Consider the following 12,998-nt stretch of genomic DNA (forward strand, 5'->3'; position numbering starts at 1 on the left):
GATAAACAGGCTGTATGGGCCTTTTCACAGCCTCATAAATGAGCATCCACAAACAGTTTGAATGCTCTTGGATGAAGCAGCCACTACGTGATTTAAAGCTCCTACATCCTGCTGCTTTCCTTTTCTTTTTCGTCTGCCGTACAGCGTTACATTGTCGGCTTGTTTTCAATGCATCTTTGATCAAATCATTTAGAATCGCCCAGTGAGCTGCAACAGAGCAGAAACCAGTCAAGTGAGAAGCCTTGTTTTACTGTCAATTGGTTACTATGCAAACCACGCTCTCTGGAAGAAATCCCATTTGAAGTAAATGCCATTTTTTATCATTTAGCGTTAAACTGTAATGTCTTTTTTCTGGTTCTTTTTCCTGAGAGCTGATATCACTTGTTGGCTGTATAATTTTTACTGCTGCATTTCACTGATAGGACATTGATCGGGCAAGGAAGAGGTAGCCTACTAATACAGTCAACTTAATGGCTTATTGACACATGCACCTAATATACAAAATAATTCAGGCATTTATGGAAATGATATATTGGTCTGAATTTAAGACACGATTCTTTCCGGAAGGCTTGTACCCAACTCAAAATTTTAGGATTTGGCTCTTCAATGCGAAGATTTGTTCTTGTTTCTCATGCAGACATAAAGTTGGCATCTTGGTCATAATCCTCCTGCACCATGGGGTGTCTCTCCTGCTGGGCTGCCAGTTTTAACCCACCATAACGCCAGGAGTTTCTGCTTTAGCTGTGTCTTACCTCTTCATTCCCACTACGTCTTTACCTCCATCACAGTTAGTTTTGTGGTTTTAAGACACAGTTGTAAAGTCTGGACAGCAGAACAAATGTCTGACCGACAATGAGGCTGCGTTACATGCGACTGGGCAATTTTCTTTGGATGCCAGCATGCTGTGTTAAATCACTCGGGTCTGTCTGACAATTTCTGTAACTTTCTGTAACTTTCCGGAAAACTGACAATCCAGCATTCACAGCCACTTCACGCTGTAACTGACCAGCTGTGCAGAGGTGATAAAGTAAGCAGGGTTTGAACTTTGTTCTCAAGCTCTTTCTTTTTCATTCTTAACGCAACAATTTTTGTCAGTTTTCTTGTGAACAATTTGGTTCAACACTTTGAATGTCTCCAGGAAAATGTGGACGTCATCCCTGTATATAAAAGATAGGGCAACGCTTAGTTTGAACCTCTTCTCCCTTGTAAAGCACCAAAGCTGTAAGTTTCAGATGGCTCATGCCACTCGTGTTGAAAGAAATAAATTCCAACTTCTGACTTCTTCACTGCAGAAACAGACCAATCTAGCAAACAGCTAAGAATTACAGCGTTCACTGAATGTCATTGTAAGAACCTCAAAAAGACAGTCTGAAAAAAATGTTAGCAATCAATCTGACCGCTTCAGAGAGTCTGACAGCAGAGTGAGTATGTGACTGGGGTTTACGTTCTGCTTAAACAGTTTGTGTTTCACTTTACAAGGGAAAAGGCTCCATTCCTGTCCAACTATCTGTCTTTAGGAATCTTTCCCAAAAAAATCTTTTTCAAAATTGCAGTGAAAAGGGAGGTTGTCTTAAAGGGTAATCTCATATTCGAGCTAATACTCCCTAGATCATTTTTCATGTCAGCGCTCTTACAGTAGATATGATATCATGAACTTAATATGTTGACCTTTCCAGTTACACAAATAAACAGTGGAATATTGTCATGCTTTCATGCTCATAATATGATAAACCCCTCAGATATAAAGATAAAACTACGACTACAGCCTCACAGAGCCACAAGTGTTTTTTCTTTCAGCCTGTTAAATTTTGCACATTGAGTACGTGTACTTTGTATTTTCTGTTTATTACCAACCATCTCGACACCTAGCTCTAAGTATCTCTAACCATCTGGGTGTGAAACACAAGAATTTCGAGACAAAGACATCCAAAGAGGATATGAGGTTTAATTGCACTGAATGTTGTAGCCATCTGTTGAATGTGCGACTAGCTACTGGCATTGCATTATTTGTAACTGTCCCATATGTTCTATGTGTAATTTTATATTCAATTTATTCCTGTATTAGAGATTTAGTTTTACACTATGGCTCTCCGCCTTGTGTGTGTGAAATGGATGTGGGAGTGTGCATGGGTGGTCTTTTAGCTTCCTGCACTGTTTTGGAATTTTCATTTTGGCTAATAGTTAACCTGCAATGTGGTAGTCTTTACAGACTGTGTTCTGTCTGCTGAGGTTGTCACTGTCAGTCCAAAGACACTCACAGACAACCTGTGCCTTCTATCCACAGTCCAGAGACATGCAGGTTAGGTTAACTGGTGAATGTGAGCGTGAATGGTTGCTTGTCTCTATGTGTCAGCCCTGTGATGAACTGGTGACCTGTTGAGGGTGTACCCCGCCTCTCAGCTGGGATAGGCTCTAGCCAAGCGGTAAGCAGATAATGGATGGGATATTCTGTATAGGATAGATACAGAAATACTACATTGCTAGTCAACCCACGCAAGTTCATATCCACATCACACCTTATTTCTTATTTCCTATTCTGCATTACACCTTGGAAATAATCCTTTTGTCTGTCTGATCCATCCCCAGCAGTCCTCTTATTTTATATCACCATTTCTGCAAAGTAGGTGTGTAGCTGTCGTCTGCATTTTAACATAAAGGAAGAACATGTTTGCCCATTTGAGAGCAGAGGGAATAAAAATTCAGAGGTACGTGTTTGTAGCCAGAGCAGTAAGATGTGAGTTGAAGAACCGAAGCAGTTAAAGACTCTAGAATTAAATTCTCTCCAAGACACCCGTTTCATACAAGTGGTACAAATATTGATTATAGCTGCTTTAAGTCAAGTTCAGTTTGTTCATGTCTGGGATGGACCCAGCTGCCGTTAAGCTAACCTTGCAGTAGCTCCTCTAATGACGGAGCCATATTTCTTTCTTTCACGTATAACCCTCACACACCTATTCACCTGTTTATCATAATGTTAATTCTCTTCAAACAGCATCACCATCATGGTAGCAGCAGGTGTCAGGCTTCATTTCACCTGCAGTTTCAAGCTGATGATCTCGCTGTCAGATCTCCTGCCTTCTTGGCTCATAGCTGTTTATCTTCATGGGTGTTGTTGTGCTAAAATATCTTTAGATGGGGGGCAGGGGCTTGAAATTATTGCAGCTACAATAGAAACACGAAAAGTTCAATCCTGGCTTTTCACACTGCGGAGCTCTAAAGAATAGCCCATTTATGGAGATGAGGCAGAGTTGTTCTTTTCCTCCATCACTCCACCTAACCGTGAAAGATTCTGGTCTGAGAGTTGAGCGTGAATGAATTATACTCCAGCTGAAAGTTTGTTAAGCCTTAAGACTCTATCAACTTTCTCTCTGTCTCGAGGGTTTGCTTCACTGTCTGTCTGCCAGCCTGCTTACATTTCTGTAATATCCTAGACAGAGAGGAGGAACATGTCATTATATTTCTTTAAGGTACACAGAATCAAGATGTTTCACTAACACAGTTTGCTGTCTGATGATCATTTAGCTGACACGAGGAGACTAATTACAATTTATTCATCCTGTAAATTGACTTTTTACACAGTTGTTAATTGGTTTTTATTGGCTGTGTTTCATGTGCTGCTCCCCATCTCTGTATCCTGGAAATAAAGGTGCCTCACACTCAAAGGAGTTTCATCCGGTTATCCACAGAGGACTTCATAAACTCCCAGTGTGGGACTGTTGAGTGATGATTTAATTTCATTCCTTTTTGTGTCTTTAGCCACTGATTTATTTATGAGAGCTTCTTTTGGAAAGGATCATACTTCAGATGACACTAAAGACTGCAGCTTTCTGAGCCTGCAGCACTGCCAATAGCCTCCCACTGATCCACTGTGGTAGAAATAAGATCATTCTGAGAGAATTGTGAAATAAATTAATCCAAGTCGAGCAAGTGTGTATGTGTTGATGCTAAGGACGTGTTTAACAAAATATCCTCAGTCACCCACTTCCTCCTAGTCTCTTCAGCTGGGCTACCACTGTGTAAGAGCACAGGAAGACCAACCAACACCACCTGTGAAGGGAAGAACCACAAGGAAGAGTTTCTGGATCTGAGTGAGGTACTTTAGCAGAGATGTCTCAAACACCACATGAGTGCATGCAAGATGATCATTAATCATCTTGAAAAGTCAACTTTCCATCTGACATGTCGCACAGTTTATTTATTAGCACAAACATTATCATCACTGCACTGTGTGTGTTTCTGTGTTATTATTGTGCGTGATCCACTGAGGAACGGACTCTACAGGATCTCTGAAGGCTCCTGTTGTACCTGTGCACATCCTCTAAGTCTGGTGAGTTATGAGGTGGAGCTGACTTATTCCAGCACACACACACCCCCCACTGTAGGTTTTCACAATTAGCTCACAAATGCATAAAATGTCAACATTTTAAAGTATTTATTTTGTATATATATATCTATACAGTCTACTTTTAAAAGAGGCTTATTGAATAGAAACATTTGAACTATTTAAGAATATAAGTTATAACAGGAATGACTTGATAAAACTATGCTTTTGCATGAAATCATAAATCTGTGGAACCAAAGTGTAAAAATGGCAGCTTGTGGTTTAACAGGGGATTTATGTGCTCTGTCCCTCAGCCAGCTGCACTGACCTGGCTTCACCTTCCCAAGTAACTCTGCAAGAAACCGAATGAAGGTATTTCCTAAAATGTCAAACTATTCCTTTAATGGTTTGTAAGTAAAAGAAATTTCAAAAAAGTCATTATTATCAGGTTTCCTAGGGACCCCTGGGTTAGAGCTGAATTACTTTAACGATGACTATAAAATACCCACGATGTGTTCTCATTATTAAAGAGGAACCATGCGGCAGTGTGGAGAACACTGCAGCGATTATTTTGTAGTTTAAGACCTATCTTCTCCATCTGTGTCAAGGCCAAGGAGCCCGTGATGGATTTGGAGTTGAATTAATTTTAGCACAGGAAGGAAGTTCAAATTGTTTCAAGATTAATGGGTAAATTACCACCAGCAGTTATCTGGTGGAGATGACATGGTTGTAGGGAGGGAGGAAGTTAAGGGAATCTGCATGTGCTGTTATATTTAACCACAGAAGCAGCAGTCTGGGGGCCTATGTTCTTCCTGTCTCTCCACTCTTCAGCTCTTCCCTGATTGTAATCGATGTGTGTGGGCGCTGTGGGTTTTTTAAGTGTTCGCACCCCCTCATTTCTGTGTCCCCCTCCAGGTGATCAGGTAGCCGACAGCCACGGTTCGCCAGGGGCCCCACACTCTGGTCTGCTGAGTGGGTGGAACACATTGATTCGAGCTGGTGTGTTGTTGTTAATGTGTATCGTAATCACAGAAACACATACAACATAAATCACATATTTCAAGCACTTTTCATCTCGCTATTTTGGTGATATTTCACTTTCCAGTTTCTCATTCTCGGTGAAGACTGTTTTTCTCCAAATCCCTCTGAGGAGCAGCATGAATATAATAGCTGTAATTGCCAGTGAGCAATAGCTTGTTGGCATTTGACAGGTGTGAGCCTGAATGTGAACATTTCAACCAAAAGTCATTACTCCCCCACAATCATTCACACTTGCTGTTGACTTCAAAAGTGTATATAGTGTAGTCTTACTGTTACTATTAATATTTTTCAATATTATTATTTCTCGTGAAATTTCAGCTGTTCAGTTACTGTTGGCTACTGCAGCGTTTTCAAGTCTTTCAGGGCGCTTCAGCTGGCCGTGAAAATCTATTGCCACATGTAACAATTAAATTTACTTTTGAGTCGAAGTCATGCTCTTTGAGTTGTCAAGCTGACGCTTATCAACCTCACGATATTATATATACATGACAATATCATTGTCAGAAAATAGTACTAGTTGTAATCATTTTTAAAAAGTCAGAATAGTTGTCACTTCATTTTCTGACTGTGAAGTGGAAGTTTTCATTGTGCACTTTACAGTAACATACATGATCCTTCACTGATTAGTTGACAATTAACATAGAAGATCATCATTCACAAATATTTATTGTTATTGATTCTTAAAGATGTTTTGGGGTTGAACTGTTGTGTCTCCACTTTGTCTTTGTACAGTGAACAAGTTCTTTGAGACCAGGACACAGGCCTCCAGGTAATTCACAAACACAAGAGCAGTGACACTGTAGATCTTCAGTAACTGATCTGAAGTCTGAATAGTTTAATGTGTCACAAAAACACTTAACTCTTTATTTACATAGTTCATCAATGTACAGTTCAAAGAAAAGGAGGAATTTAAATATCAGGTTTCTCTCTCTAATTTTGTCTGTCTCCTTCCCCCTCTCTTGCTGCCTGTCCTCTTGCTCTCTCAACCAAATTTAGTTCAAATTTCAACAGACTTTTCTAGTGTTGGACAAGTTCTGATGAGTCCAGATTCACCTAGTTTACACTCTGGTTTCTTTGTACATCTACTGTCTTTTACTTCTTTATGTTTTGACAGTTTCAAGTTTAGTACCCAGAAACTCTGTGCTTTTATTTTGACGTGTTAAGAGTCACATCTTTACATTAATGTTTGTTGTGTTTTTCTCCAGAGGATTCAAACTGGAACCACGGACCCATCACAGAGAGAAGAGACAGACGTGAAGATGTTGTCAGGTCAGTGTTTTCACTTGAACAACAGGAAAGCAACACAGTTTACAGCAGTTAGATGGTGGAGCTCTTTTATTTCATTAACAGCTTCATTCTTTCATCCACTTCAGGTCTTCAGCTGCTGTCGTCTTCTCCTCCTGCACAGACAACAACACGCATTGATCACACAAACTCATCTGTAAGTCCAAATAGTTTTTTACATATTAGACACTTTACTGTACTGTTACATTTAGTGACTCCTGGCTACACTGTGACTTTTATATATATTTTGGATTACTATTACTTCTGCATTGCTTTTACATTACTTCTGTTATTACACTTTCCTGATAGACAGTGGTCTGTGTTGGACAGTGTGTGACTTTAACCATGAAAACACAGAAAAATATTCAACATTGCAGCTGAAACTGAACATTTAACTAAATAGATAGATAGATGACTTTACTCATCCCTAAAGGGAAATTCGGTCGTCACAGTAGTCCATATGTGAATGCAACAGGGGCAATAGAAATCTAAAACATATCTATGTCAAATCTACAAACCACACAGCACACTCAGTGTTTTTAACCAGAGGGCTAATGAACTGTTGAATCTCAGTTCCCTTTAAATGTAACGTGTCTGCGTCCAATTATGTCTTCTTTGTGCAATATTTCTGGAATATATATAATAAATGGATATTGTTTACAAGGATTTTTAGCTTTATGTTCATTGTTCCTCAGAAGCGAGTAGGTGGAGCAGAATCAGTCGACCAATCAGCGTTTCGTCTGCCGACGTTGGCTGGCGTGTGACGTCATCGTTCTGGACCACGAGGAGGAGAGCAGGTCGGTGGAGGAACAATGGCGAACAGTCGAGTGAAAATGGAGATTAAAATCAACGTTTTACGCCACCTTCTTTACCTGGGGTTGTTGTCGCTGTGAGAAACTTTGTTGCCGAAGAAGCGCGGACGTTACAACGAGCCAGTTACAACACACGCCGAGCTTACCTGCAGGAGGAGGTAAGGCTAACAAGCTAACTAATTAGCGGCGTGCGTTAGCATTAGCCATTGCTTCTAATCATATCTGTTTTTATCGCCAGTTTTTTGTGTATGTTTGTAACGGGGACGGATGAAAGCACCGCTTACATCATATATCGTCGTACATAACAGAGTTTAGCGTCATTGGCGTTGCATATTATCAGTTTCAATAATCATTATTTATTGTACTTGTAAACAGGCATTGTTGATGTGAAAGACAATATAATGCGACAGGCTGTTGTAATTGTAGACTACATACGAAAACATGCAGTATAAATGAACAGAACAGCATTACATTCATACATATACAGCCCGAGTCATTAACTTGAGCTGACGTCAATTCTGTCGATTTACGAGGAACGTAAAGAGACTGTAATGACACAATGTAAAACCGCAGGTGCCAACAAAGCCAGGGAGACTGGTCAGGTGTTCTGTAGGATCTTAATTGGAAATCTGAACCTTGATGAAATATAAACATCGTATGAAGTGGTAGACGTTCATATTTGCTATCATTAATACTGCATGCTTTGGTATGTAGTTTACAATTACAACAGCCTGTGGTATTATATTGTTTTCCAGGAATAATCCCCCCCAGCACACACACACATTTAAAGGGTTATGATTGTCAGTGAAAAGTGTATTAGAATGAGTTTTTCAGCTCCCACCTCACACACCAAATGGGTGTGTGTCATAAACATTTCCTCAGTCTGAAAAGAGCGAGTTATTAAAGTCAGCAGGAGTTTGACCGTTTGAATCTCAGCTCAGACCTTAGTATTTAATGAATTTGAGGTAAATGAGTTGTGATTATTGTGTACATTCCTTCAGTGATTAGTTGATTAAAAAATAATGATATTGCAGTTAATGTGATTAATTTCTTATTTGTTGGTTCTTCAGGAGGTGAGGACAATAAACAACCATCACCAATAAACAAGAGGCCAGAAGATCCAGGACAGGTAATTTAACAACAGCATCACATCAAGTGAGAGATACAGAGCACCGATGTTACATCGCTCTGGTTTGATAAGAGTAGAATAATTTCATTCTTTAATTTGACATTAAGGTAAAGACAGAAACAAATGAACAGTGGACAGGTATTTCTGATGATGCGTTGTACTATGACACATTTTACGAGGTTGTTGAATGTTTTTCTTAGTGTAGGAAGTAATGAAACACAGAAAAAGATAAATAATGTGCATCAAAAATGGTCAAAAAGTGTTACAGTGTAAGTTTTGAGTGTGTTTTCAAATTAATATCATAAAAGTGATCACGTAACCCTGACGTCTGGCTAATAATATTCACTTTGATACAATATTAAATACAGAAGCAGAATATTCTTTAGAAGTATTTATTTGAGTAACATAATTCTTTATCAGTCACAAGAACAATAGAAAAGGGCATTATATGTACAAGACAAGCTGTAACAATATGAACAGGACTGTACACAGTGATAGATTGGATTTGAAAAAAAGAAGTGAGATACAAGTGAAAGTAATAGTAATGCATCAAAAACTGCGAGTACAATAAGGGAGACAAATATTTAGTTAAATGTTTAGTACGAGGTGTAATGTTGAAAATCTTTCTGTGTTTTCAGGCGTCCCTACTTTGTGCAATGCAGAAGATCTTTGAGATGAGATAAGAAGGGGCAAGGACAGCTATGGGAGGAAGCCGGAGGAGTGCCTTTAGGGTAATGAAACCAGAGAGGTCTGGAATTTGGGAACAGGGAACCTGAAATTCACAGCACTCAGAGCAGGGGTCAATGCCCATCCCTGTCTTTTCATTACATGTGACCAGGTGAGGAGGGTGTTGAGGAAAGCTACAGGACCCGATGGCAGCTGTGTGGGGTTTTCTGCACATGTTCAAGTTGAAGAGAAGTTTAAGTGGAGAGAGTTTGGCCCATGTGGAAAACATCCTGTGTGGTCCCAGTTGTCACGTGATGAAGATGCTGTCGTGTATGTGCTGCACAGATGCCTTTGTGTCTCTGTCTTGCTCTTTGGAGTCCATTGAGGAGGTGGGTGAGAGGAGGATGTTGGCCTCCTACAGTTATGACTGTACATTTCACAAGTGTGAGAAATAAAGTGTATTTAATGTAATGTGTCAGTAAAATGTTCAGGTTCAGCTGTAATAGATGGTAGTGTATTGATCATTTTCCTTTATATGTTTCTTTCATTTCTTCCAGGCATCAAGAAATTTTCTACAGACACTGAGATGTTGGTTGTGACTGCAGAGAGTGTTCACACAATGAAGTAGTTCTTTTGGACCAGGAGTGAGAAGAGGTAATTCAGAAACAGCTTTACATCAAGTGTCCAACACAGCGGTAGAATATTCTTTAGAAGTATTTGTTTGAGTAACATAATCCTTTATCAGACACAACAAGAAGAATTGATTATATATGAAAGAGTGTGTGCACAGTGATAGTTGGATTTGAGTACAACGTTGAGTTTTAGGTGTAATATTGAATAGGCAGCAGTGTATTGATGTTTCTGTTTGACTTCTTCTAGGTGTCTCCACTTTGTCCACGATTGCAGAGAGTCTTTATACACTGCAGAAGGTGTTTGAGACCAGGACAGAGGCTTGTAGGTAATTCACAGTTTCATCATTTGTGTAATTATACAAGTAGTTTGTACAAGTTGAGGAACAAATAGTACGTGGAGTTTTGAATGTATGTGTTTGCGGAAAACAGATGCTTTGTTAGATGTTGAGTTGCAAGTGTTATGATGATTTTGTCCAGGTAATTGCAATGTGCTTTATGTGAATTGTGTTAGGCAGAGCATTGAGTGTTGTTTATGTTTAGTATTTCTTCTCATGTGGATGTTATGGTTTGTTGATGATTGTGTTGGTAATAAAGGGGTTTTGTTTGTGTGTGGTTTTTTTAATACTTTTATGATTTTTTGTTGGTTTGGCTGAAATTTTGGGAAGGGAGGATTGAAGTTGATGGCAAGTTTTTTTTCTGAGATGCGTTTTTATGCCAGATTTCGATGAATTTGTTTTGTTCATTGCTCAAAATGATGCTTTAAGAATTGTGGGGGGAGGGGGGGTGGTTATTTTGTACTAATAAAGAAGTGAAGGAGATTATTTTTTTCTGTGGTGTGTTTTTAAAAAAAAGAGGGGGGGGTGGGGGCATTAGTGTAAATGTGCAGTTTTGCATAGAAAACAATAGGAATTTTTTGAGGAAAAATTTTATTCTTAAGTGTCCCATGTAAAAAAAGTCAAAAACAGGTCAAACTACATTAAAACGTGTAAAATGTGGAAAAATAAAAAAAATTGGGGCGCCCACTTATGTGAGCTCATGTGCCCCAAACCTACCTTTACTGCATGTCATTCCTCGGCTCCTATCTAAATAAAGGTGGGGAAAAAAGTCATAACCACTAAAAAAAAAAAAAACAACATAACAATCACAAACAGTCAGGGAAAGACATGGAAAACAGTGCAATAACAATAAAGCATAACAGTCAGAGAAAGACATGGAAAGACATGGAAAACAGTGCAATAACAATAAAGCATAACAGTCACAAACAGTCAGGGAAAGACATGGAAAACAGTGCAATAACAATAAAGCATAACAGTCAGAGAAAGACATGGAAAGACATGGAAAACAGTGCAATAACAATAAAGCATAACAGTCACAAACAGTCAGAGAAAGACATGGAAAACAGTGCAATAACAATAAAGCATAAGTCACAAACAGTCAGGGAAAGACATGGAAAACAGTGCAATAACAATAAAGCATAACAGTCAGAGAAAGACAGGGAAAGACATGGAAAACAGTGCAATAACAATAAAGCATAACAGTCAGAGAAAGACATGGAAAGACATGGAAAACAGTGCAATAACAATAAAGCATAACAGTCAGAGAAAGACATGGAAAGACATGGAAAACAGTGCAATAACAATAAAGCATAACAGTCACAAACAGTCAGAGAAAGACATGGAAAACAGTGCAATAACAATAAAGCATAAGTCACAAACAGTCACAAACAGTCAGGGAAAGACATGGAAAACAGTGCAATAACAATAAAGCATAACAGTCAGAGAAAGACATGGAAAACAGTGGAATAACAATAAAGCATAACAGTCACAAACAGTCAGGGAAAGACATGGAAAACAGTGCAATAACAATAAAGCATAACAGTCAGAGAAAGACATGGAAAGACATGGAAAACAGTGCAATAACAATAAAGCATAACAGTCACAAACAGTCAGAGAAAGACATGGAAAGACATGGAAAACAGTGCAATAACAATAAAGCATAACAGTCAAAAACACTGAAACAGTGGAAAAACAGTGAAAAGCAGTCAAAAAATGGCATAGTATAGTATAATGCATGAGAAACACTCAAAAATGTCATAGTACAGTAAAATACAATAGGCTTCATTGTGATTGTACAGTTAATTACAATGAAATTGTGGGTGCTCCACAAAGACAGACTATGCACTATAGAACAGATTTAAATACAAATAGAAATATGAAAATGTACACAATACAAGAGATTACAAAAAAATACAAGAATTATAAAAATTTACAGTGTCTACTTTAAAATAGAATCTACATAAACGCAACAGCGCACGACTGTGCAAAGAGTCTAAGCTTTAAGGTGCGGCTGATGGATAGTGTCCTTGGCTCTGTGTGTGTGTGAGGTGAGCAGGTGGGGGGTGGGGATGTGGGGAGGGTATGGTCGGTGTTTGCGGTCCGAATGGCCCAGGGGAAGAAGCTGTTGGTGAGTCTGGCGATGTGGGACTCCATTGACCTGAAGCGCCGTCCGGAGGGCGACAGGTCAAACGGGTGGTGGGCGGGGCGTGAGGGGTCTCCTGTGATGGATCTGGATATGTCATCCAGGGAGGGCGGGGGGAATCTGATGATTTTCTGGGCGGCGTTGATGACCATCTGCGCGGCCTTCGCTCAAATACTGTCATACTACGGTGAGACATGGAAAACAGTGGAATAGTACAATAAAGCATAACAGTCATAAACACTCAAAAACACTGAAAAAAGATCATAGTAGAATAAGGCAAACAAACAGTGGAAAAACAGTGAAAAGCAGTCAAAAAATAGTATAGTATAATGTGTGAGAAACACTCAAAAATGTCATAGTACAGTAAAATACAAAGGGAGGGCAGGGGGAGCTGATGATTTTCTGGGCGGCGTTGATGACCCTCTGCGCGGCCTTCGTGTCCTCGGCCGTGGAGCCTGTGTACTGCGTGCTCAGAAGGTATGTTAATACGCTCTCCGCAGAGAAGTAATAGAAGGCCAGCAGCAGCTTCTTGTCCAGATTGTTTTTCCTGAGGACGCGCCAGAAATGCAGCTGCTGCTGAGCCTTCTTCGCTAGAGCCTTGGTGTTGTGAGTCCGGGAGACGTCGGCTGACAAGT

General features: G+C 39.5%; 1 long non-coding RNA gene across 1 annotated transcript; it reads left to right on the forward strand.

Annotated features, from left to right (window-relative positions):
- The first annotated feature begins 6,658 nt into the window (after positions 1–6,658).
- Positions 6,659–10,493, forward strand: LOC108900621 (uncharacterized). The gene is made up of 7 exons (XR_001963763.2): positions 6,659–6,803; positions 7,342–7,616; positions 8,529–8,587; positions 9,226–9,318; positions 9,426–9,642; positions 9,811–9,907; positions 10,133–10,493. It is a non-coding gene; the product is annotated as an uncharacterized LOC108900621 (long non-coding RNA).
- Positions 10,494–12,998: the final 2,505 nt, after the last annotated feature.

This window comes from Lates calcarifer, linkage group LG7_2 (genome assembly GCF_001640805.2).
Source record: "Lates calcarifer isolate ASB-BC8 linkage group LG7_2, TLL_Latcal_v3, whole genome shotgun sequence".
Lineage (NCBI taxonomy): Eukaryota > Metazoa > Chordata > Actinopteri > Centropomidae > Lates > Lates calcarifer.